This window comes from Capricornis sumatraensis, unplaced genomic scaffold (genome assembly GCF_032405125.1).
Source record: "Capricornis sumatraensis isolate serow.1 unplaced genomic scaffold, serow.2 scaffold7, whole genome shotgun sequence".
Classification (NCBI taxonomy): domain Eukaryota; kingdom Metazoa; phylum Chordata; class Mammalia; order Artiodactyla; family Bovidae; genus Capricornis; species Capricornis sumatraensis.
In genome coordinates, this window is record NW_027184618.1 from 6,022,237 (window position 1) to 6,048,786 (window position 26,550).

Below are 26,550 nucleotides of genomic sequence, written 5' to 3' on the forward strand. Positions count from 1 at the left end.
ATAATTTAAAAGGTCGTACCCCATGATTAAGTGCGATTTATTCATGGGATGCAAGGATGGTTCAAAATACACAAATCAATCAACACAATACACTACATTAACAAAATGAAGGGGAAAAACTCATATGATCATGTCAATAGACGCAGAAAAGGATCTGACACAATTCAACATTCTTTCATGAAAAACTCTCAGTTAATTGGGTATAGAAGGATTGTACTTCAACACAATAATGGCATATATGAAAAAACCATAGCAAACATATTACTCAACAGTGAAAAACTGAAAGCTTTTGCTCTAACATCAGCAAGAAGGCAAAAATGCCCACACCCACCACTTTTATTCAACATAGCACTGAAAGTCCTAGCCAGAGGACTTAGGCAAGATGAAGAAATTAAATGCATTAAAATCAGAAAGGAAGAAGTAAAATTACCTTCATTTGCAGATGACATGATCATATATGTAAAAAATCCTAAAGTTTCCAAAACAACAGTGGCAACAGCAACGGAAACCATTAGAACTCATAAACGAACTTAGCAAAGCTGCAGGACATAAAATCAGCGTATAGAGTCATTATGTAAAAGCAATGAACAACCCAAAAAAGATATCAAGAAAGAAACACCATGCTCAGTCAATATAAAGAGTAAAATGCTGTGCCGTGCTGTGTTGTGCCTAGTTTGTCAGTCATGTCAGAGTCTTTGTGACCCCATGGACTATAGCCTGGCAGGCTCTTCTCTCCATAGGGATTCTCCAGGCAAGAATGCTGGAGATACGCTATACTATCTCTCCAGAACACACACTCCTCACCTCTCTCCCAACATATAAATAGAAAGACACTATATATGTATATCTATCTTCATCATGAATATACAAATATATTACCTACTACAACACACATGTATAAACACCCTAGCAGTCTCCAAAGAAATACACTTGAATACTCCTAACACTCCACACATTATGAGTACTTTCGTAATTCATGCATCTGATGATGGACACATACAAATCAGTAAACACCAGAAAGATACATAGAAATATCTCCAGGAAACCATTTATGAAATAATTTCCATATACCAAATGATCCCTGGCTAGTAGGAGCTGGCTCATACATCTGCATATACTAGCAAATAACTGTATCACATATTTCTAATACACTTAAATGAAATTTACTAAATTCCCTGTATAAACCTGGAACCTCACCTTCTCATCAGATACACACATACTTACTTCTCAAACTATATAAGCCTAGGAGGCCCCTACTGAAAAACAGAAATACATAGCACTAGCAAATATTTCTCCAAATGGCCGTGCTTCTTGAATACACATATAAATTCATTATACACACAACTCTCCCTAAGCCCCAAATATAATCACAATTACCCACTACACTACAAATATGCAACCATATAATTATATATACTCTTTGTTTCAAACACACTACCCACACTACCTGTATATGCTTGCACCCCACATTCCCAAATTCTCACATAGAATTAATTTTTCCATCTTGCAGAATATAGAATCATCTAAACACTATTATAAACAACATCTACCAGCCCTATAAAATAGCCACAGACTTTCCCCCTACATAGCAAAATACACATAGACAGCTCCTGAAAATCCACACACACAAAAACCACAGACACATAGAACAAGCACGAGACACAAATGATCATTTGACATTCCTCAATTACACAAAACAGACTGTACACCCAAACTAATACACACCAGTACTTTTCCCAACATTGCCCTTACACATATTTAAAATCTACCATTAAACACATACAAATCCCCAAATTCATGGGTGAAAAAAGGGCATGTAAAAATAGTTCTCAAACACCAAATTACAAACACCTAATCACTAACTCCTTGATGCCTGTGTTACAAGCTCAACACCCTCCAAAATACAACACTCACCATTATACGCTCTCACAAAAATAGAGGCATGAATTCAAACACAAATAGCCACAGATAAAACCAACCCACACACTGGACTATCATACCAACCAATGAAATAGGTACAAACCCCATCAAAGCTTGCCAGTCAATCATGATTTGACATCAGACCACAAATCAATGTCTGTTACTACATTCGGCAAAGTTCCTCTCATCAGGGACAAGAGCAGTTTGAACACATGCGTTGACTGATGTTTTCACCTGAAAAAGGAAGTCACGTGTGAAACTATGAGAATGTACTTTAGATCTTCACTCACTTTCACTGATTTTCCAATGACTTGTGCTACCTCTTTCTCACGTTCCTTCTTTTCATATTCAAAAGGAGACTCATTAGGGGAGTCTCCCTACACCGACAAGGGCACAAGTAACCCCCAGGGTGAAAGGGAACACCTGAGCGTTGAAGAATCTGTATCTCCCTTACCTCAAATACCTCAAAGTTCCTGTAATTGATTCTAGAGGCTGCCATGAGGGCCCACCCCCGCCCAAGCCAGGTTAGCTGTTGGGGCTCCGCCCTCTTATTGCAGCGAGAGCTACTGTCTTCCCGAGGGGACAGCCTAAACAGACACTGGGAGCAGCTGTTGGATAACGGCCGTCTGCCTGCCCACAGTGGGTGTGTGCATGTGTGCAGACCCGCGGCACACAGGCAACTGTCCCATGAGACTGCTGCAGGAGAGGGGAGAAGTGGAGGGTCCGGGCACGGTGGGGAGGTTCTGTATCCGTGGATTCTCACCGGGAACCTTCGTAGCGCTCTTTTCTTGAAACTAGCTCTTGTGAGATGCACACTGGTGACTTCTACATTGCACACGTGAAATCCATGCATTTAGGTAGAAGAGTTTTGGAGAACTCCACCCTAAGCACAATATCCTTAAACTGGGAAAGTGTTTTCATGCCTTTTCTTGGACTGCAGTTCCTTGGTTCTTATTTATGTTTGTCAAAAAACAGTAGGTCCTTTTCCCTGCGAGGCGAAAAGTTTTCACTAAAGAACAATCCTAACAAAGAATTTCAGACCTGGGAAACACTTTGAGATACTGTCTACTGACTCCATTCCTACACTATCCAAATGCATTCCGTTTACTAGAATATTTTTTCTTACTGTATTTATTTACTACATGGAGGTACTTCAATAAATGTTGATTCTCAGATGTTTCCTTGCAGGTTTTTGTTATCAATAACTTTGATCAGGACTTGAAAATGTGGGTCAGTTTCAGTTGAGATAGCAGTAGCATGGGAATAATTTTATGCTCCCTTTCATTTTTATTATATATTTGAGAATTTTAGCTGTCAAATCTAAAAAAAATACAAATAGTAGCAGAATCAGTTTATTGACTTGGGCTGGTAATACTTTTGAAGAAGTTTCGATCATCAGATTCTTTTAGTGATCAATTGCAAGATTAGTACCATTTTTGCTTCACAGGATACCTCTTAAAACCCCTGGTATTTAACAATACTGAGAGCCTCCAAGCAGACAGATTGCAAACTCTACAAGACATAAGCATGGGATCCCACTGTACTTCTAATGTTCCACACTTCAGTAGAATATGATCGGTCATCTGAGGTCTGTGCTCCATATCCAGAGATTTTTTTTTTTCTCAGCAAACATTACCTGCCCCCACCTTTCTGCATGAATAGTCAGAGATCATGGTAAAAGGATTTCTAGTTACTCCCTTCTGTTGCCTGTCTCCCCAAATTACCTTTGGACTGATTTAATTATATCTGCCTCTGTGGTCTAAGGTTTTGACAGAGTACAAGATGATGGTAGACATGAGATGGGTTAATTTTTTTCACAATTCAGTTTGTATGTCAGTGGCCCTGGTAAGGGCTCATTCAAACTCTACTCAGAGCCGTGAATGAGACTCTTTTAACAACTGATTGACAGGACAAGGGGAAGAATCAACGAGAACGTCTGCCTTTCTGGAGTGCCAGGATACAATATATTACATCCCCATTCCTCTAGTTTGAAGTTACTGGTTAAGAATAATATCATATTTTCCCATGAGAAAAGCTCAAATAGTGAGAAATGTCTTCAAGTTGTTAATTTCTTCAACCCTTAATTTTTTTAAAATTAAGTTTACTGTGATTTTCTTTAAATTTATCTCACCTCGTCTTCTCAACTAAGGTCAAGGGAGAGTACACAGAGTAGTTAATCCAGAGAACAAAAAATAAAAGTTAGGTGCATATAAGAAGATATTTTTGCACTGAAGAGTACTAAAGGCCTGGGAAATATCTAGATGGACAAATCATTTCCTTCAAGTGACTGGTAAAACCCAGTGAAAGTATCCAATATATATATCATTGAAATCTTTCAGATTTAGAGTTGGGAAAAACGTTAGAAATTGTGAGGATATTGGGCAAGAGTTAAGCACAAATTTCCTACACAGTTGTAACAAAGAAGAGGAAAGAAACCGGAGTTCTGGATTCCCAATTCTCTTTCTTTTTCAATATGATTTAAATGCAAAATTTTAAATTTTGAAACTTTTATAAGAAAAGTAGGAGAAAATCTTTGGGTCCTAGGGCTTGGTGAAGAGTTTTTATACATGAGAGCAAAAACATTACTCATAAAAGAAGATAAAATTGGATTTTACTAAAATTCAGTATTTTTCTACATGAAATACTCTGTTAAGGATGAGAAGAAGCTATGAGTTTAGAGAAATTATTTGTAAGTCACACATCTGAGAAAAGTCTTGTGTCTAGAGTGTAGAAAAAATGATTAAAACTCAGTAAAAAGAAGAACAATTCAATTAGAAAATGGGGAAAAGATATGAAGAGACATTTCACCAAAGAGGACATGTGTTTGGCAAGTGAGTCATGAATAGATGTTCAAAACTCCTGGTCATTAATGAAACTCAAATTAGGAACACAGTGAGAATAATCACATGTTGATTTAGAACAGCTAAAATGAAAATTAACTTGTTAGTTGAGTATGTCATGAAATTGGATTTCTCATAGTGTTACTAAAGGAAATGTAAAATCATAAAGTCACTCTGGAAAGCAGCTTGTCTGTTTCTTAAAAAAAAAAAAAAAAAACTAAATATATACTTACCATGTGCTCCAGCAATTGTATTTCTGGCTATTTATTCCAGGAAAATGAACACAGGGTAACAGGCATCTGGGTACAGTCTGCAGGAGTACAAAGAACAAAGATATTCAAGTTCTGTAAGAAACATCGAGATTTGAATTCCTGTTCCCACTAATCTACCTGTGTCATGTCTGAAAAACTACTTAACCCTGCTAGGCTTCCATTCATCTTTAAAAAGCAGTTAAACCAAGATAATGCTGAGCACTGAGTCAGTTTCAGGCAATGGGGAACTGCCTGGGCTGGAGTTGACCTTTGGTCCATCTGTTATGCGGATGAGGTATGTGTTGGGATCCCCTGGTTAGAGGTCTAAGGACAACCAGGAGGAAGAGAGAACCACCTAACTCCAGAAATGAGGTGTATGAAGGCCAGGCTCCAGGGCACAGACAGCTTGGGGCTGCTGGGGTTGGGAGGAAAATAATAACTTGGGAGCAGTGGAGTGGCTACTAGTGCAGCTGAACTGCCTGAGCTCCCCTGATCTTCTGGAGAATGTGTGTGGACCACATGGTGTGGTCGTAGCTCACTGACTCCAGGGCCCTGAGCAGTCTTGCCTGAGGATCCATAACTGAGTCCGCCACCAAGAGAGGGAATGCTAGTCTTCCCCCTTCCAGAGACTGCTGGGCTCTTAAGGGTTGATGCTGGTGGTGGACACACAGCTAAGCATGGTGGTCCCTCAGGGGTAGAACTCCAGCCAGAGGCAGGGACTGTGGAAATACGTGGACGCTGGGAAGACACTTTCTTGAGGCCTTCCAAGCTCATCTAGGGGAGGGAGTTCCTGCGCAAGTTCCTGGCTCCAGCCAGTGGGATCCATGTGAGAGTCCCTGTGAGTCCATTTGTGCTCATCTGCCAGTGAGAGTCCAGGATATGTGGGCAACGCCAGGACTGGAAAGAATTTGGCCTGAACCTTTTGAATAGCATCTAGTCCATATTGGATATGTGCTAAAGGGGAACTTTACCAGATTATCAGGGATTCTGAAGACTGGGGCAAGTGCATTGTGAGGCTTCCTGGGATCCTACTGGCTACACAGACTCTGTGACAGGCAGACTAGCAGGAAGGATGATGAGAGCATTGCTTCAAGGCTTATAGGCAGGGTCACTGAGTCCTGAGTCCCGCTAGGCAGAAAGGAGACACTAGGCTTCTACTGCTGAAGGTGTGTGGAGACCTTGGGACAGGCTGACCTGGGCCCCTGGCCAGAAGGGAGCTATCATGTGGGGCTGAGGGCCAGGAAGGTTCCTGTTGTCTAAGCCACATTGCTTGTGATATTTGTTATGGCAGCTGGAGCTGACTGATGTACTTCCTCCAAAGTCTGTGCACTCCCACAGCAGGAGTGGTGCATGCAAGCGGAGACGTCCTTCTCTCCCCCCTGCTGGACTCCAGTGTCCTCACCCCTGCCCTCCCCCTGCTCTAATGCTCCTGCGAGCTGCTGTTTCCTTGTCCAGGGAGTCAGATGACAAACCTCAAGTGAAGGGGTGAGTGCTGAGGATCAGGAGGAGCAATAGGGCCCAAAGACAGGATCAGGATGAGTCTTTCATTTGTTTTTATTTGGTTTTTCAAGCTTGGTTTGTGGGGGTCACAGCTGGTGGACAGGAAAGCCAAGAAGGGACCACTGAGAGCGGACGGGGTTGAGGGAGGGGAGGTGGGAAGGTTCTAGTGAGGAGGCTGTTGTGGAAACTGGGTCTGTGGAGGACAGCAGATGTGGGCTCAGGGAGGGGTGTGTCTCTGGATCTCGTCGGTCCAGTTGGTGACATTGGTGAAGATGCTAGGGTAGATGGGGTGTTAGCAGTAAAGGCCCCAGCTGGCTAGCCTCTTCAAAATCCAGAACTAGTGAAGTCACAGACCAGGGGCCCCCCAGAATCACTCTAGGAAAGAAATGGGAGTTCAGGTGGGTTACTGAGCCAGGTCTGAGGAGACCAGGTAGCAAAGTGGGGCTTATGAGCCTCCGCCCTCCAGCCTCACTTGGGTAGACCGCTGTGAAATTCCAGACACCAGCATCCCACTCAGACCAGTCTGATTAAGTCATGCAGGTCAGCACTGGAATCATGCTTCAGGAAGTTCCTGATTGACCCTCAGAATAATCACAAATGTAAATCCATCAGTATGGAGGCTGTGCCCAGGAAGGGCATGGTGGTCCAGCAGAAAGCACTCTCCAAGGCCAAGAAGGGGCAGCTGCAGGATTTGAACCCAAGAGAGCTGGTCTGTGAGTGGAGACTGGCCAGCTGAAGCTGTTGCAGACCTGGCTTTTGCAAACTCTGAGCTGCAGCAGCACATCCCCACCGGAGTCATCTTCCTTTTTCATTCATTTAGTCAGGGCTTTAGTTTTCTCTCAACTTCTTGGTTGAGTTTCTTCAGAAATTGCCCATACCCAGGCCTGGTAGAGGCAGCCTGTATTGCTCAAGGAGCAGCTGAGGATCTCCTGAAAGCCTCTGGGAGTTATTGGAGTCCTGAAATGCTGTCAGGGCTGGACCATCTGGGTGGAAACTCCCTCACTTCATCAGCCAAATGGAAGGTTTCATTGTTGGAGGTACATAGAGGAGCATGGGCCATGGCTGTGCTTGGTCCCCTTCAAGCACCTGTTCAACACACACATCCAGCATTCAGAGCAGCTTCTGCCCTTGAGCACAGGGGTGAAGTGACAAAGTTCCTCTTTCATGAAGCTTTTGTAAAGAATCCAACTAGACTGCCATTGTCAGATGTGACATGTGGAAGCAAGCCATGCAAGGGACAGGACAGGAAGGGAAGGACGTTTCATAGGGTGGAAGCATGCAGCTTTCATGAGCTGAGATTCCAAATAGGACAACCCAACTTTCTGATGCTGGAGCAGAGGGAGCAGTGAGTGCAGACGAGGAGAGGAGGGATGGCCAGGTGCGTGGAAGAGCAATGACAAGTGGGAAGCAAGGCGGGACTCAGGTTCCCAGGGCCTTTATGGTGGGGGTTGGAATTGACGCCCATGGAGAACTGCTAGGTCAAGTCTAGCACCTGGATTGCTCTGGTGCTCTGTGGAGAATGAACTGGTTTGGAGGCAGCTACAGGAGAGAAGTGAGAGATTATGCGTGGGGAGGGGTCAGGGTGGTAACAAACAGTCAGATTTGGGACAATACATTGAAAGAGGCAACAGGACCTGTCAAAGTTGAGTCTATCTCACCAACCAGGGAAGAAGTGCAGAGGGGGAGGAGCAGGCTGAGCACAGAGCCCTGGGGTCTCCAGCATTTAGAGGTGGGAGGGGAGGGGACCAGTGCAGAGTGGAGTGGCTGGCTGGTCCTGTTGCCCAGGAAATGGCAGTGAGGCTTGCTCAAGTGCTGAGTGGGAGGAGGATTTGGGACCATGGATGTCTCTGGCAAGACAGGTTCCTGGGGACATTGGCCATATGGCTCTGGTGGTACTTGGGACATCCCTGGGTAGAGTGGGTTAGATTCAGGGCTGTTAGGAGGAGTCTTTGGGGGAAAGGAGGCAGAGAAACTGGGCAGTAGTGGGAAGGAGATTGCCACCACACATTTATATGAGAGCCGTGAAAGTGGAGATATGACATGGAGCAAGGGAGCCTCGGGACACTCAGAGCTTCAGGAAGGACTGGCTACAATGGGCCAGGAGCTCAGGAGAGATGCAACATGCCTGCTGGACTGGGAAGATGAATGGCACCTAGCCCCATTACATGCTTTGAAGTTCTCAGTGAAATAGGAAGCCAGCTCTCCAGCTGAGAGGGAGGGGTGGGGGAAGTGGTGACTTGAAGAAAAGAGAAGGGTACATGGTGTGGCTAGCCAAAAGTAACCCTCAAAGACGGCCATCCTCATCACCAGAACCTGGGGCTACGTTACCTTACATGGAAAAAGGCACTCTGTAGCTGTGATGGAGTTGAGAAACAGGAAATAGGAAGATTATCCTGAATTATCGGGTTGAACCCAACATAAACACAAAGGTACTCATGAGGAAAGAGGGAGGCAGGGGGTGTGAGTCAGAGGAGGAGGTGTGATGGCGGGAGCGGAGGGAGGAGCAATGCGATCTGCTGAAGCAGGAAGGGGCCATGAGCCAAGGAATGCTGGGGCCTCTAAAAAGACATACAGATGGCTAACAAACACATGAAAAGATGCTCAGCATCACTCATTATGCAAATCAAAATCAGTGAGGTCCCACTTCACGCCAGTCAGAATGGCTGCTATCCAAAAGTCTACAAGCAATAAATGTTGGAGAGGGTGTGGAGAAAATGGAACCCTCTTACACTGCTGGTGGGAATGCAAACAAGTACAGCCACTATGAAGAACAGTGTGGCTGCTGCTGCTGCTGCTAAGTCACATCAGTCATGTCTGACTCTGTGCCACCCCATAGATGGCAGCCCAACAGGCTCCCTCATCCCTGGGATTCTCCAGGCAAGAACTGGAGTGGGTTGCCATTTCCTTCTCCAATGCATGGAAGTAAAAAGTGAAAGTGAAGTCGCTCAGTCATGTCTGACTCTTAGTGACCCCATGGACTGCAGCCTATCAGCCTCCTCCGTCCATGGGGTTTTCCAGGCAAGAGTACTGGAGTGGGGTGCCATTGCCTTCTCCAAGAACAGTGCGGAGATTCTTTTAAAAACTGGAAATAGAACTGCCATACAACCCAGCAATCCCACGACTGGGCATACACACGGAGGAAACCAGAATTGAAAGAGACATGTGTACCCCTACGTTCATCACAGCACTGTTTATAATAGCCAGGACATGGAAGCAATCTAGATGTCCATCAGCAGACGAACAGATAAGAAAGCTGTGGTACATATACAATGGAGTATTACTCAGCCATTAAAAAGAATACATTTGAATTAGTTCTAGTGAGGTGGATGAAACTGGAGCCTATTATACAGAGTGAAGTGAGGCAGTGAAGTAAGCTGACTGTGGCTCAGATCATGAACTCTGTATTGTCAAACTCAGACTTAAATTGAAGAAAGTAGGGAAAACAGCTAGACCATTCAGGTATGACCTAAATCAAACCCTTAATGATTATACAGTGGAAGTGAGAAATAGATTTAAGGGCCTAGATCTGATAGATAGAGTGCCTGATGAACTATGGAAGGAGGTTCCTGATATTGTACAGGAGACAGAGATCAAGACCATCCCCATGGAAAAGAAATGCAAAGAAGCAAAATGGTTGTCTGAGGAGGCCTTACAAATAGCTGTGAAAAGAAGAGAAGCGAAAAGCAAAGGAGAAAAGGAAAGATATAAGCATCTGAAGGCAGGGTTTCCAAGAATAGCAAGAAGAGATAAGAAAGCCTTCCTCAGCAATCAATGAAAAGAAACAGGGAAATAATAGGATGGGAAAGACTAGAGATCTCTTCAAGAAAATTAGAGACACCAAGGGAACATTTCATGCAAAGATGGGCTCAATAAAGGACAGAAATGGTAGGGACCTAACTGAAGCAGAAGATATTAAGAAGAGGTAGCAAGAATACACAGAAGAACTGTACAAAAAAGATCTTCACGACCAAGATAATCATGGTGGTGTGATCACTCACCTAGGGCCAGACATCCTGGAATGTGAAATCAAGTGGGCCTTAGAAAGCATCACTATGAACAAAGCTAATGGAGGTGATGAAATTCCAGTTGAGCTATTTCAAATCTTGAAAGATGATGCTGTGAAAGTACTGCACTCAATATGCCAGCAAATTTGGAAAACTCAGCAGTGGCCAAAGGACTGGAAAAGGTCAGTTTTCATTCCAATCCCAAAGAAGGGCAATGCCAAAGAATGATCAAACTACCACACAATTGCACTCATCTCACATGCTAGTAAAATAATGGTGAAAATTCTCCAAGCCAGGCTTCAGCAATATATGAACCATGAACTTCCAGATGTTCAAGTTGGTTTTAGAAAAGGCAGAAGAACCAGAGATCAAATTGCCAACATCTGCTGGATCATGGAAAAAGCAAGACAGTTCCAGAAAAACATCTATTTCTGCTTTATTGACTGCCAAAGCCTTTGACTGTGTGGATCACAATAAACTGTGGGAAATTCTGAAAGAGATGGAAATACCAGAGCACCTGACCTGTTTCTTGAGAAACCTATATTCAGGTCAGGAAGCAACAGTTAGAACTGGACATGGAACAACAGACTGGTTCCAAATAGGAAAAGGAGTACATCAAGGCTGTATATTGTCACCCTGCTTATTTAACTTTATGCAGAGTACATCATGAGAAACTCTGGGCTGGAAGAAGCACAAGCTGGAATCAAGATTGCCGGGAGAAACATCAAGAACCTCAGATATGCAGATGACACCACCCTTATGGCAGAAAGTGAAGAGGAACTCAAAAGCCTCTTGATGAAAGAGGAGAGTGAAAACGTTGGCTTAAAGCTCAACATTCAGAAAACGAGGATCATGGCATCCGGTCCCATCACTTCATGGGAAATAGATGGGGAACCAGTGGAAAGAAAGAGTGTCAGACTTTATTTTTGCAGGCTCCAAAATCACTGCAGATGGTGACTGCAGCCATGAAATTAAAAGACGCTTACTCCTTGGAACAAACGTTATGACCAACCTAGATAGCATATTCAAAAAGAGACATTACTTTGCCGACTAAGGTCCGTCTAGTCAAGGCTATGGTTTTTCCAGTGGTCATGTACGGATGTGAGAGTTGGACTGTGAAGAAAGCTGAGCACTGAAGAATTGATGCTTTTGAACTGTGGTGTTGGAGAAGACTCTTGAGAGTCCCTTGGACTGCAAGGAGATCCAACCAGTCCATTCTGAAGGAGATCAACCCTGGGATTTCTTTGGAAGGAATGATGCTAAAGCTGAAACTCCAGTACTTTGGCCACCTCATGTGAAGAGTTGACTCATTGGAAAAAACCCTGATGCTGAGAGGGATTGGGGGCAGAAGGAGAAGGGGTCGACAGAGGATGAGATGGCTGGATGGCATCATGGACTCGATGGATGTGAGTCTGAGTGAACTCCGGGAGTTGGTGATGGATAGGGAGGCCTGGCGTGCTGCGATTCATGGGGTTGCAAAGAGTCGGACATGACCGAGCGACTGAACTGAACTGAACTGAACTGAACTGAAGTAAGCCAGAAAGAAAAACACCAATACAGTATACTAACGCATATATATGGAATTTAGAAAGATGTTAATGATAAACCTGTATTCAAGACAGCAAAAGAGACACAGATGTATAGAACAGTTTGTTGGACTCTGTGGGAGACGGAGAGGGTGGGATGATTTGGGACAATGGCATTGAAACATGTATAATATCATATATGAAACGAATTGCCAGTCCAGGTTCGATGCAAGATACAGGATTCTTGGGGCTGGTGGACTGGGATGGCCCAGAGGGGTGGTACGAGGCGGGAGGTGGGAGGGGGTTCAGGATGGGGAACACATGTACACCCGTGGCAGATTCATGTTGATGTATGGCAAAACCAATACAATTTTGTAAAGTAATTAACCTCCAATTAAAATAAATAAATTTATATTTTAAAAAAAAGAAAAAGCAAGAAAACATTTTCTCCTAGAGCCTCCAGAAGGGAGCAGCCAGACCAACAACTTGCCTTTAGACTCTGATGTCTAGAAATGTAAGATAATACATTTTGTTGTCTGAGCCACCAATTTAAGGTGATGTCACCAAAGCACCAAGAAAGTCACACCAGGGCTTCTTGGACATTGAGAATGTGCCATCATCACTTCAGCTCTTCTCCTCTGGGGTCCCTAACTGAGGTGCCCTTGCCCGCTCACCCCACAGTGCACCCATACTGCACTCTTTAAGGCTGGAGAAGGCCAGGCCCCTGTACACTCGAGGCCTCAGGGATTCATGCAGATGGGCCTTGTGGTTGCTGATATTATGGTGGACTCTGGGCTAGTATGAGGGAGATGGGAAGGGCTCCAGGAGCCTCCTGACCCCACGGGAGTTCTCAGAAGGCAGAGGAAGCCCCACCACTAGTATATCCCATGGAAAGTGAGCTGTGCTTTGCACTACTGAAAAGACAGAGTAAACTGAGTGTGGGTGTGTGAGTGTGTGGGTTTTGTGTATGCTGAGTGGAGCCAGGGCAGTGAATTGCACACTGGGTGAGAGGACAGGTCTAAGACAGGTCCAGAAGAGCAGGGACAATCCAGGTAGATGGAGGCAGGCCAGGCCAGGAGATTCAAAGCCAAGACTTGCTAAGTACCCCCTGAATGCCAGTACAGTACCAAATTTCCTACAGGGCCTTATTAAGAGGAGGCTTTAGCAAATCCATTTCATGGGTGAGGAAACTCAGCTAAGGTCACAATCCCAGGAAATGACAGACTGAATACTGGAACCGTGTCTTTTCTGCCCCACAGTCTAAGCACTGAGTGCCCCTGTGGTCTGTCTCTACTCAGACCTGTTTCTGGGTGCCCTGTGCAAGGCGGGAGGCACTTTCAGGGAGAGAAGAGGGGCCTGGGTTGGAGGATGGGAGCCAGAGCAGGTGATATGGCCGAAGATGAATCTAGATGGAGTCTCTCAGGTGGTGACTGAAAGGCTAAGAGAGGCAGGGGGGGTGGTTATATGCTGCTTTGGCTCTTCAGGGTCCATCTCAGTGGTGTCCTCATCCTGAGAAATGAGAGGAGGAGTTAGCTTAAGGGCACTATGGATATCCAGCAGGCAAGCAGACAAAGGGCCATGGAAGAGCTTGGCACATGATGCCAGCTTGGGAGGCTCGGCCCTGAGGGCGACGCGGTGGAGGTCATGTTAGGCTTCAAGTGAAAACACAGGGGCCCATGCTGTGCTGCCTTCTTTTAGGGTAGCCACTTGTCCTCTCCAGGCCTGTTTTCTCATCTATAAAACAGGGCACTACACAGAGTGTAAAGAAAGCTTCACAATTAAAATATCCAACAGGGAGGCTTCCTTGGTGGTCCAGTGGTTAAAAATCTTCCCTCCTTGCAGAGGACATGGGTTCCATCCCTGGTCAGGGAATTAATATGCCACATGACACGGGACAACTAAGTCTACACGCTGCAACTACTGAGCCCGTGCGCTCTGGACGTTGCGTGCTACCGCTGGGAGAGGCCCACGCTCTGCGGGAAGAGCCTGTGTGCCCCAACCAAGGTCCAACACAGGCGAAGCAAAACAAACAGAACCCACAGAGAAGCAAACAAATACACGAAAATACAAACAGCCAACAACAGACATACATCTGGAGTATATAAAATGCATAAGGAGCCCCTAAAGGAAGAGACAGAGAACCCCACAGAAAAATAAGAGGCGGAAAAATCTCGAAAGGAAACTTTACATAAAATAGATATCCAATAACAATAAATATGTGAAAGTATATTTAACTGGTCATTGGGAAAACGCAAACCACAACAGTCTATTAAAATGAGAAAAGATGGAAAATGCTAAGTATTGGTGAGAATATAAACTCTAATCCACTGCTTGAATGCGTGGAAATGGTGAACCACTGTGGAGATGTTCGGTAATAATTGCCAAAGCTGAATATACGCATACCTTTTATTCCAACAATTCTACTCAAGGGTTTCTGTGAAATAGAAGGTGAAACACTTGGAAGTGAAATAAAATGAAAAACTTGGAAAGTACTAAAATCTCCATTAAGAGTGTAACTGATCATCAAATTCAACGCACACAGCAGAGTCCTGTAGAGCAAGGAGACTGAACAGGTAACAGTATGGATGAGTCTCACAAGCCTAACATTAAGACAAGGAAGACTGACAACTGGAAATAAATTCTACTTACAGAACATTCAGAATCTAATCTAAGGTATTGAAGGTGAAGATGGTGGTTTCTGTTGGGTGTGGGTGACAGGAAGGAAGTGTGAGTTGGGCCTCTGGGGTACTGATCACGTGTGGCCTCACTATGTGAAAATTCATCCAACTTATGAAAAGAGCATGGATATATTCTTTTGTATGTATGTTATACTTCAGTAAAAACTTTAATATATGCCTCAAGAATAGATGCTGTAGATGCCTTCATGCGCAAGGAACTTAGGAAGGGGAGTTGGCCTGGGGGACACTGCCAAGGGATGGAGTCCAGGAAGACTCACAGAGGGAGGAAATGGGAAGTCCCAGTTCAGTTCAGTTCAGTTCAGTTCAGTCGCTCAGTCGTGTCCAACTCTTTGTGACCCCATGAATCGCAGCACGCCAGGCCTCCCTGTCCATCACCAACTCCCGGAGTTCACTCAGACTCACGTCCATCGAGTCCGTGATGCCATCCAGCCATCTCATCCTCGGTCATCCCCTTCTCCTCCTGCCCTCAATCCCTCCCAGCATCAGAGTCTTTTCTAATGAGTCAACTCTTCACATGAGGTGGCCAAAGTACTGGAGCTTCAGCTTCAGCATCATTCCAAAGAAATCCCAGGGTTGATCTCCTTCAGAATGGACTGGTTGGATCTCCTTGGAGTCCAGGGGACTCTCAAGAGTCTTCTCCAACACCAGAGTTCAAAAGTATCAATTCTTCGACACTCAGCCTTCTTCACAGTCCAACTCTCACATCCATACATGACCACAGGAAAAACCAGAGCCTTGACTAGACAGGGGCTCCACAAAGAGAGCAGAGGCAACACAGCCCCTCTCCCAGAGAAACTGAAGCCCTGAGAATAGGTGAGGGAAAAACAGAAAGGGCCTTATTCACCTGGCAGATGGACTTTCCTGTCAAGAAGTCCCCAGCACCCAGCATGTTCACATGGGGAGAGCAGTCTTGCCTTTTCCATCTCCATATAACAGTTTACAGAACCTGTTCTCAATGAAGCTCACCCTACCCTCCTGGAGATGGAAGGGTTCGAGCAGAGGTGCTGTGAGGATAAGGAGGAAATCAGGGAAGGATGCTGTAGCCTAGCTTCAGAGCTCTGCCTTACCAGTCAGCACTGCCCCCCAACATGGGGTTTTCTCTGCACAGCAGAGCTTTCATCCTTGTTTCAGTCTTCCATCTATGCCTAATAAGCCCTCCCCTGTTTCTCAAACTTTTCCAAATTCATCCTATTCAACCTCTTTCATAGCAATAGGCCACACTCCTATTCCACAAAAGGAAAAGGCAAATCCCACCAACACATGCCGCTCAGTGGTGCTTAGCAACCATTCACCAACCTCTCTATCCTTTGTCAAACCATCCCATCCACTCACCTTTTGTCTATCACTAACATTGCTTTCCATCCACCTGTTCCTCCATTCACCTACCTATCTTTCCTCATGTCCCATCTGCCCACTCACCCTTCCATCCATTTGCCTATACACTCATCTTTTCATCCATCTCTTCATTCTCCCCTCCATCAATAGACCCACTCACTCCATCTCTCTGCCCACCATCCTTTCACCCATCTTCCCTTTCACCCACTCATCCTCCCAGCTTCCCACCATCCATCCTCTCATCCTATCACTCATTTATTCTTCATTCAGTTTACTCATTTATTCCTCTGTCCTCATGTTAAGCATCTTTTAACTAATGATACAGAGGAGTGTTTTTAGTTGGGACAGACAGCGTGCGTGGAATAAATAAGGAGCTTTATTTGAGACATGATAAGGGGTGTAAAGGAAACAAAACAGGAAGATGAGCTATCAGGGGTGGCCTGTTTCAGCTCACATGATTAAGTAAAGCTCCTCAGAGGAGCAGCTGAGTTGCATATGTAAAGAAACGAGTCATGGCAAGGTCAGTCAGGACAGCAAACGCGTCCAGGGAGTCGACAGTCGAGGTGGAGACCTGAGGTGGGAATGGCCTTGAAATAGTCAAGGCAGGAAGGAGGCCTGCTGGCTGGGGTAGTGTGGGCGAGGGACGCAGGAGGAGATGAGAGAGAGGAATGGGGCCTGAGAGCCAAGGCAGGGAGTTGCGACCTTATTTTAAGTAGAAATGAGAAGGAATTGGGGGTAATGAGCAGGGAACTGGCATGACTCCTGCTCTAAAGCAAATACTCAGACAGCTATAAGGAGAGTAACACAGAGCACACAGGATGGGAGCTGAGACCAGTCTGGAGGTCCAGGGAAGAAAGACCCGGGGGCAGCAGTGGGATACCTACCAGGTGCCAGGCCCTGCCTGGGGCATGGACTGGGATATCGAAACAAGAAAGACAGGGTCCCTGTCCTCAAGGAGGAACCAGTCTCTGTGTGTGTGTGTGTGTGTGTGTGTGTGTGTGTGTGTGTGTATGTGTGTGTGTGTGTGTGTGTATGTGTGTGTGTGTGTGTGTGTGTGAAGGGTGTATACATGTGCTGTACGTGTATCTGTGTGTGCGAAATACATGTGTTGTGTCTGTGTCTCTGTATTGTGCCTGTGTGTGTGTGTGTGTGTGAAGTATGGTATATATGTGTTGCGTGTGTGTATGTGTGAAGCGTGGTATACATGTGTTGTTTGTGTGTGTGTCTGTGTGTCTGTGTGTCTGTGTGGTGTGAGAATGCTGTGGACCTGGTTGTTTGTCCTATGATTAGGGCGTGTTAGTGACATACTAACAGGCAGGGACCAGAGATGCTGGAACATCCCACTCAATGAAAACAGCATCAGTTCAAAATGCCTGTAGTACCTCTGCAGAGAAACACCATATCAAATTATGACCCAACTTAACAATTACAAATAAGTACTCTTTCCCTCCCTAATTTTGCATCATAAGCATTTCACCAAATCATTAAAGTTTTCTTTAATAGAACTCTTGCTCGTAAGTTTTTGCCTACATCTCTCCACTTTCAAACTTAAGAAACTCAATTTTTTTCCTGTGTCATTCAGTTCACCTAATGAGCCTACAAAGTAGATGACTGAACTGGGTAGGGAGAAGAGCAAAGTGAGGTTCAGAATTGATCAGGCAGCCTCAGAGGTCAGGGGTCATACTTGAGTTTTTTTTTCCCCACTTTTCCCAAGCGCCTCCTATGGCACTGGGAAATCAGAGAGTTTGTCAGTGACTTGGAAGGAGTCAGGTCCCAACCACAATCTTTGAGTTGGATCAAGTCATTCAGATCTATGGTTGATTTAAACTTTGGTATCAAGAACCAGAAAGACTTCAAGAACTCAGATTCTTGACTGCAAAGTCAAAGATTCCCAGACTTCAGAGCTTTACACTTAGGGAACACCAAAGCCTTAGAATCACACACTTTCAGAACTGAACTAGAATGGTCCAGTCCTCTGGAAATGAAGCATAGTGGGCCAAGGGGACCTTTGCCTGGGGACCCCTCAAGTGGAGACATACCTCCCTTCTTTGCTCCTCTGTCCTCCCCTTCCTCCTCCTCCCCATTCTCATCCCCCCCCACTCCCCCACGCCCCCTCACTTTCCTCGTTGAGCATCCCCCAGCCAGTTGTCCAGCAGGATGAGTCCCTGGGGAGCGTCATGCCAGGGACTGGGAGGCAGGCAGGGATGGTGTAGGAGGTGAAGTTCACAGGAAAGAGCAGCTGCAACATGGCGATGTCGCTCCCAAAGGGATGTAACTTCTCGGAGTCTGGGTGTGTGATAATCTGGCTCACAGACACCTCCCGGGTGTGCTGGGTGCACTGGTACAGCTGGGTGCTTCCTAACAAAACTCCGTAGTTCCCTGGGGCTTTGGATTTCCTGGAGGAGGAAAGGCGCACCGTCACCATCATCTCCAAGTGGGGACTAGCTCTTTCCCTGCATCCTCATCTAACTGCCCGCAGCCCTCTGGGCCCCTCCGCTCCACCTGATGCCAGACAGCTTCTGTCTCCCCATTTCTAATGCTCAGGAGGCCTTCTTTCTTGAGGCTAATTGATATCCTACTTATAGTGTCAAACATGTGGCTGGCTTCTCCATCACATACTAGAATTGGAGAAGCACTGAATCCTTGTTCTGGAAAACTCTGTGGGGTCATCAAATGAAGGCCTTTTGATTGTACACGGCAGACATTCTGGATCAGTCCCAGCTCTAACCTTACCCTTCCCGAGACTCCATACAACCCACCTTCTGGCCCCACAGTCTTCCTGACCATCCCTTTTCAACACCTACCTGCCGAAAGCCTGCTTCTCCACTGAGTCACAAGGACTTGCAAAAGATTCGTTAAATAAATGAGCAAATGACGGCACGAAACAGAACCTTGCCTTGTTCCCCCAACACAGGTGCTGAAACGTCCTTCCTCCCTCACTGTCTTCACAGCTCATCTACTTGGAGACCCTCTCTCAAGTTCCCCTCACCCAACCCTTCCCCTCCAGCAAGCCCTCCCTCTCCACACATCTCCTGACCCCCCACCCCATGTGCTCTGCTCTTCTCATCCATGCTGGGCTTTCTCTTCTGACAGGATGGAGACTTGGTGAGGAAGGATTCACCACCCCTGATGCCATAGAGGGCCTTGCACGGAGCATGGCACAGAGTGGGTGCCAATGGACTCTGAGCCCTCAGAGCTCCAGGGTCCACACCTGGGCTATGGCGCCTGAACTCCCTGGTGACCCATAGGCACCAGGTAAATCAGACTAGATGAATCTGACTCCTGGGCAGCCCTGTCACTCTCCCAGGGAGCCCACCTCCCCCTTATGCAGCCTGGCACCACGGCTCCCTGCATGCACACCAGTGACCATGACTCCTCCTGGGCACACAGTTTCGCAGGATTAATAGGAAGAATCGTTCAGCTGCTGGCCACCCATGTGGTCCCAGGCCTCCATCTAGAGTCTGACACCTGGCAATAAGGGGGCACTGAGAAGAAGGTGCGATCTGAGATGGGTCCACACCAAATGGCAGCGAGGACTGACACTGCCACTCTCCTGAGGCACACTTGTGTTGGGGGACGGACACAGGAGCTGAGGGCAGAGCATGAGGAGGATCTGGGCAGGTGAGCGGGGAGGACAGTCCAGGCGGAGGGTACACAGGCCAAAGGCAGGAACGACACGCCTCGGAAGGCCACAGACTGCCCAGAGGAAAGCCCAGAGCAGCTAACGCGGGACACCATCCCCCTTTCCTCGTCCTCCCCTGCATCCCCCTCCCCTGCAAGCACCTGTGCTGGCAGCCTAGGAAGGAGACATCCTGGAGAAAGCAGTAGGCGGCGGAAAGGAGCCAGCTGGAGTTAGAGAGCATAGCTCCACAGACATGCAAGCCCTGGGACCACAGCCTCCACAGCCCGGCCACCATAGGTCCTCCCCATCACCCTGGACTTCCCGCACACTACGGAGACTCCCCTGCCGCCTTTAATAGAGACACTGGTGGCACTCCAAGTGTTGCCGCCAGGAAAGCCTCCCTGTTTCACATATGGGAAAATCAAGGCCAGGCCTCCAGCAGCCTAGCCAAAATGACAGGGCTCCCTGGACCCTGCCTTCACGGGCTGCCACTGAGGACCGGGCAGCAGAGCACAACCCATCAAGCCCTGTGAGGATAAGGACCCAGGGGTCCGGGGGGACCAGCTCACAGGAGCATCTCCAGGCAGATGGACATCCTTGAGCAAGGCTGCCAAGCACTGGGCATGACTCAGACCTCGTTTCCCTCACTTAGCACGCCTCAGTGCCATGTCTTGTAGATCAAAGAGCTAAAGGTCCCAGAAGTTGCCAACATTACTTTCTCAAGACCGCGGCTTCTAAGGGCCTGTGCCCCTTCACTCTACCCCATGTCTTGGGGAGGGAGACTTGCAGGCAGAAGTTGCGATGCTGTGTGATCTGGAGCAGCTCACTCCCCTCTGTGGCTCTGCAGGAGTCTCCATTTCTAAAAGAAGAAGGAGTGCGCTAATGAGGACGGCCCTGGTTCTGGGACTCACACCCTGGAGGGCAGGAGTGTGCCCAGGCCCCCTGAGGCCCGGCATCCTGGTCTAGGGCCTGGGCTCCCAGGGCCTCAGTGAGGGGAATGAGACCCCTGGTCCCTGGACTCAGGCCTATTCGCTCAGTAGTCCTAGAACTTTCCTCCACCCAGCCACCAACCTCTGGGCCAGATCCTGCTAGTCCCCACTCCCACAGCCCCACAAAGGGATTGGGTCTTTTCCCACCCAGAGGCCTCACAGTGGAGGGCCTGACCCACCAGTGTGGAGGGGATCTCTGGGCTGTCTGGTAGGAGGGAAGGGCAGAGAAAAGGCGAGGCTTAGTGGCTCAGGACACACAGGCCCTGGTCACAGCCGGCCGCCCTCAGGCCCCGTAGGCTAGGCGATCTTGGCCCGAATGGAGGTCCCAACGAACCTATAGGTCCCGGAGCCAACCGCCGTGCTCGCCAAGTCGGAGCGCCGCCCCTCAATGCTCCCCCATCGCCTGCAGTCGGCCGGGGGGTGGCTTTGGCTGGGAACCTCGCAGCTCCAGGGTGGCCACGTTCAGCGAGCAGCAGCCAGAGAAGAGCTGCGGGCTGGCCTAGACCTTGCGGGATCCCCGCCTCCCTGTCTGTTGCCAGGGTGACTGACCCCGGTCTGACCTCACCCTACTCTGGCCCCGCCCCAGACTAACCCCACCCAGACTAACCCCAATCCCACCCTGATCTTCTTAATAACTTTTTAAACAACTCTACTTCGATAAAATGTATATACCATGATGTTCACTTATTACAAAGGACAATTCAATGATTTTCAGTAAATTAAAAAAATACATATTTGTATTTAAATAAACCTTTTACTTTAGAATAGTTTTAGGTTTATGAAAAATCTGCAAAGATAATACAAAGACTTCCAATATCCCCCTCACTTCGTTTCCCCTAATGTTAAGATCTTGTATTACTGCAGTACATTTATCATAACTAGTGAGCCAATATTGATACATTGATGTTAACCTTAGTCCATTCTTTTTTTTTTTCCTTCATTTTTTTTAAGTTTGAGGTGCATAGCATAGTGATTTGCCTTACATGCATCATGAAATGGTCATCACAATAAATTTAAAGAAACCACATAGGTACAAAATGAAAGAAATTGGGAAAAAAAATGTATTTCCCGGTGATTAGAAGCCAGGATTTACCCTATCAACTTTCATATATGACAGAGAGCTGTATTAATTATATTTATCATGCTGTATATTACATTCCTAATACTTATGTATCTTAAAACTGGGAATTTTACTTTCCTAGTACTTATTTACCTTATAACTGGGAGTGTGTATCTTTGACTGTGGCTATCCAATTCCTACTTCCTGGCCTCGTGTAACCACAAGTTTAATCTATCTCTTTCTATGAATTTGTTTTTGAAGTATTCTTGACCTACAATGTTATGTTAGTTCCTGTTGCACAACATAGAGATTGGCTATTTCTACACATTTCAAAATGATAAGTTAGTTACATCACCATACAAGGACATTCCATAGTTATTGACTCTATTACCCACACTGGACATTTCTTACCCATCTCATACTCATTTATTTTGCATCTATATAAATACTGTTTATTTGTTTATTCCTTTTGACTGTGCTGGGTCTCTGTTGCCCCATGCGGGATCTGTCTAGCTGTGGAGAGCAGGGGGTGCTCTTTGTTGTGGTGCGGTGCTTCTCATATGGTGGCTTGTCTTGTGGAGCACATTTCCTAGGGTGTGGAGGCTTTAGCAATTGAGGCGCATGGGCTTAGTGCCCCACAGCGTGTGTTATCTTCCTAGGCTAGGAACTGAACACGTGTCCCCTGCATTGGCAGGCAGATTCTTAATCACTGGACCACCATGGAACTCTTACCGCTGAAACTTCAATCTCCCTCAGCTTTTGCATTCTTCCCCCTCAATCCTCTTTCTCCTGGTAACCACTTATTTGTTCTCTGTGTCTATAACTCTGCTTATGTTTTATGTTTGTTCATTTATTTTTTAGATTTCACATATAAGTGTCATCATACAATGCTTGTCTTTGTCTGACTTATTTCACTTTAGCGTAATACTCTCTGGGCTTCCCAGGTGGCGCTAGTGGTAAAGAACCCGCCTTTCTATGCAGGAGACTTAAGAAACAGAAGTTCAGTCTCTGGGTTGGGAAGATTCCTTGGAGGAGGGCATGGCAGCCCACTCCAGTATTCCTGCCCGGAGAATTCCATGGACAGAAGAGACTGGAGGGCTACAGTCCACAGACCGCAAAGAGGCAGACATGACTGAAGCGACTTAGCACAGAACAGAGCACATGATGTTTTCTAGGTCCATGCATGTTGACACAAATGGTAAGATTTCATTCTTTATCAAATATGTGACTTGCAATATTTTCTCCAAGGCTGTGGCTTGTCTTTTAACAGTGGCTTTTGAAGAGCAAAAGTGTTTAATTTAATGAAATCTAATTTACTAATTTTTTCTTATATAACATACTTTTGATGATATAGCTAAGAGATCATGAAGATTTTCTCCTATGTTTCTCTGAGAAATGTTAAAGGTTGTTTTTTACATTTGAAGCCATCATCAAGTTTTAGTTCATTTTTGCCTAGTGTGATATAGTAAGTTTCTGTTTCTTAGTTTTTGGTCTTTCTTGTGGCTACATTTGTACCAGTACCTTTTCTTGGTTAAAAAAGAAAGACTAGTATTTCTCATGTTGAATTGTTTTAGGACATTTGTTGAAAATCAATTCATGACACAAAGTAAGGTTCTGTTCCTGGACTCTCAATTCTGTGCCATTGAATTATATTCCTTTCCCGTGCCACATCCACTGTCTAGATTAGTATGTTATGGTAAAATTTGAAATCAGATAATAAAAGTTCTCCAACTTTATTCTATTGCCAAATTGTTTAGGCTGATTTGAATTCTTCACATTTCCCTCTGAATTTTAGGTCAGCTGTCAAATTCAACTCCCCCAAAAAAGCCTGCCAGAAGTTTCATTGGGACTGCATTAAATTTATAGACCAATTTGAAGAGAAATGCTTTCTTGATAATATGAAATTTCCTGATCCATGAACAAGAACTATTTCTCTCTTTGGATAGATCTTTAATTTCTGTCAGCAATATTTTGTAGTTTTCAGTGTACAGATCTCATAGTTCTTCATTATGTTAATTGCTAGGTATTGTATCATTTTCCATGCTATTCTGAATGAAATTATTTTAATTCCCTTTTCATATTTTTGTACCTCGTATATAGGAACACAATTCATTTTTATAGGAAATATTACTCCCTATGAACTTTCTAAACTTCTTTCTTTATCCCGGTCTGTTTCATCTTGTTTTACTTTGCTTTGGTGGGTTTATTGAGGTTTCCTAACACATGCAATCATGTCTTCTGCAATAAAAGTTCTTTTTCATTTAAAGTTGGATTCCTTTAGTTTTTTCCCTCCTATCTTCTTTTCTCTTTTTCCATTCCTCCCTTCTTTCCTCTCTTTCTCTCTCTCCCTTTCTTTCTTTGCTCCACTTTATAGAGTTGACATTGATAAGGATCCTGTTTTTTAAAATATGGTCTATCAACCTTTGTCTTTAATTTTGAGTATTTATTCACATTAATGTGATTATTGATAATGTTAGAATTACATTTTCCAGTTTGCAATTTGTTTTCTGTATGTCTCTTACCTTTCCTCTGCTTTTGATACAGACTGGGGCATGGGGCCCTTTGCTGAAGTGCTGCAGCGGATTCCCATATACTGGTGTACACATGGGTGAGTCCCACCTGTGGGTTAGAGTCCCACAGTCAACGTACAACTGGCTGGTTTCCAGGCTTGATCACTCCAGTGGGCCGTGCACAGGGTGCGCCCTCCTTAACTGGCCCTTTCTGGAAGCACATAGGTTGGTGCCTAAACAGACACTCACAGGGGGTGGTTGAAACTGCAGTCTCTTTCTGTCATTTTCTCTTTTATCAGTCTTTTCTGTCCCTCCTCCCTTTACATCTCCCATCCTTTTAATCCTGAATACTTCTTGTTTGTGTCTTTAAGTTTCTGTCATTGAGGTTTGTCTGTCCAACTGCTCCTGCAAGTCTCTGCTGACATTGTGGGCCTGGTGGTTCACCTATGCCTTGAAATACAAATACAGTCCTCATTGTCTGTGTCTCCTTCATTGCAACCAGATTCTTTACCCACTGAGCCAACTTAGTGGGAGTTTACAAAGAATGAAAAAGGAAGAGAGGAGCCTGTATCATTATCCTCTGACTTTGCAGTGTACTATTCTGCCGCCAGGTTTCTCTGCTCATGAGATTCTCCGTGCAAGAATACCGTAGTGGGTTTCCATTTCCTACTCCAGGGGATCTTCCTGACCCAGGGATTGAACCTGCGTCCCTTATGTCTCCTGCATTGGCAGGCGGGTTCTTTACCACCAGCACCACCTGGGAAGCCTATTTGGCCAGGATTCTCTCAGGAAATACATCTGTAGTCCCCCATACTGAGGGGAAATAAAAGGCCTTTTAGAATTCAAGCAGGAAAACTATGAGGTCTCTGGTGGTGTAAAAATGGTCTGGCTTAAGTTTGTGGGTTTAATCAACACAGACTTCTCTGTATTATCAGCAATAAGTATAATACTTTTATTGTACCTAGAGTTACTGGAAGTCAATAAGTACATATTGTTTCTATTGTAAAATCTGTCATTGAGGAAAATAACCTGATATGATTAAACTTCTAAGTAAATATGACTGGGATAAGAGTTTTCAGTAAATCCTATGGGAATAATTGGGCTTCCCTGGTGGCTCAGATGGTAAAGAATCCTCCTGCAAGGCAGGAGATCTGGGTTCCATCCCTGGGTCAGAAAGACCCTCTGGAGAAGGGAATGGCTACCCGTTCCAGTATTCTTGTGTGGAGAATCCCATGGACAGAGGAGTCTGGCGGGCTATAGTTCATGGGGTTGCAAAGAATTGGACACAACTGAGTGACTAACACATTCACACTTTTATGGGAATGATTATGTTTTGGAAATGTCCATCTAGCATAGTTCCTCCTACTTTTGGTAACTTGAAACCAAATTAAGTTAAAGAATGGTAATCTACTGAGCATTCAGGACATTTTAAATGAAATGAAATATTGGAACTTTAATTGCTAATCAGGTCTAAATTTACCTATTCTTTTCTCTTGTGAGAGAGAAACTAAAGATGTTTGGCTTTATTAGACACATGTCTTGCAGCACATCAAGGAAAGAAATTGTGCTTTGGAAAGATATGTGTTTCTAGAAGTTATGGGATATTCCAATCAGGGAATGTTAATATAAAATGCAGTTCAGGGTGGCTTAAGAAAAATAGTATGTATGTCTTCAGAAAAGAAGGTATGAGGAATGGAAATATACTTTGTTATTAATAAAAAGAAAGAGGTGATTTTGTCCTAGAGCTGGTTAGCTCTGCATAGATAAAACAAGGTACAAAACGTGGCTACAGAAAATTGCAGAGGATTTCTGGGAAAGGAACATCGAGAAAAGAATTTTGTATGAGGTTGGAACTGTCTAAAGTTGGATTACATTTAAGTAGATAGATGGATTTTATTAAGAGTAAGCTGATAGGAGACTGGATTTGGTTTCTTTCATAAGAGAATGAAATTTTCCTGAAACGCTGCTTTTGATAACAGATTATGAGTTTCTGTGATGTTAAGTGATCTGTACTTTTGAATTTTTTTTAGCTCAAGGAATAATTGTTTCACAGCAACCTATGATTCTCTCTGACTGGGTATTTTAAAACTTTTTGAAATTTTGAAAGATTTCCCAAACATCAAATTCTGGTTGAAATTCTTTTGAATTCTAGTAAACTTTGAAATGCTTCAAGGGCCCCATGGAGCATCCAAAAGGGAGATCCTAAACCGACTGTGCTCATTTAGTGTGTTAAGTTACACGGGAAACCTTGTCCAAACTCACTGTTGCCTGTGTCAGATGGGTTATCAGGCTCT

The 26,550-nt window shown here is 45.2% G+C and overlaps 2 pseudogenes; both read right to left on the bottom strand.

Moving 5' to 3' along the window:
* LOC138072344 (olfactory receptor 5W2-like) overlaps positions 1 to 26,550 on the bottom strand; it is a 150,556-nt pseudogene that overhangs the window by 80,863 nt on the left and 43,143 nt on the right.
* LOC138072342 (putative serine protease 47) lies at positions 6,729 to 22,511 on the bottom strand (annotated as a pseudogene).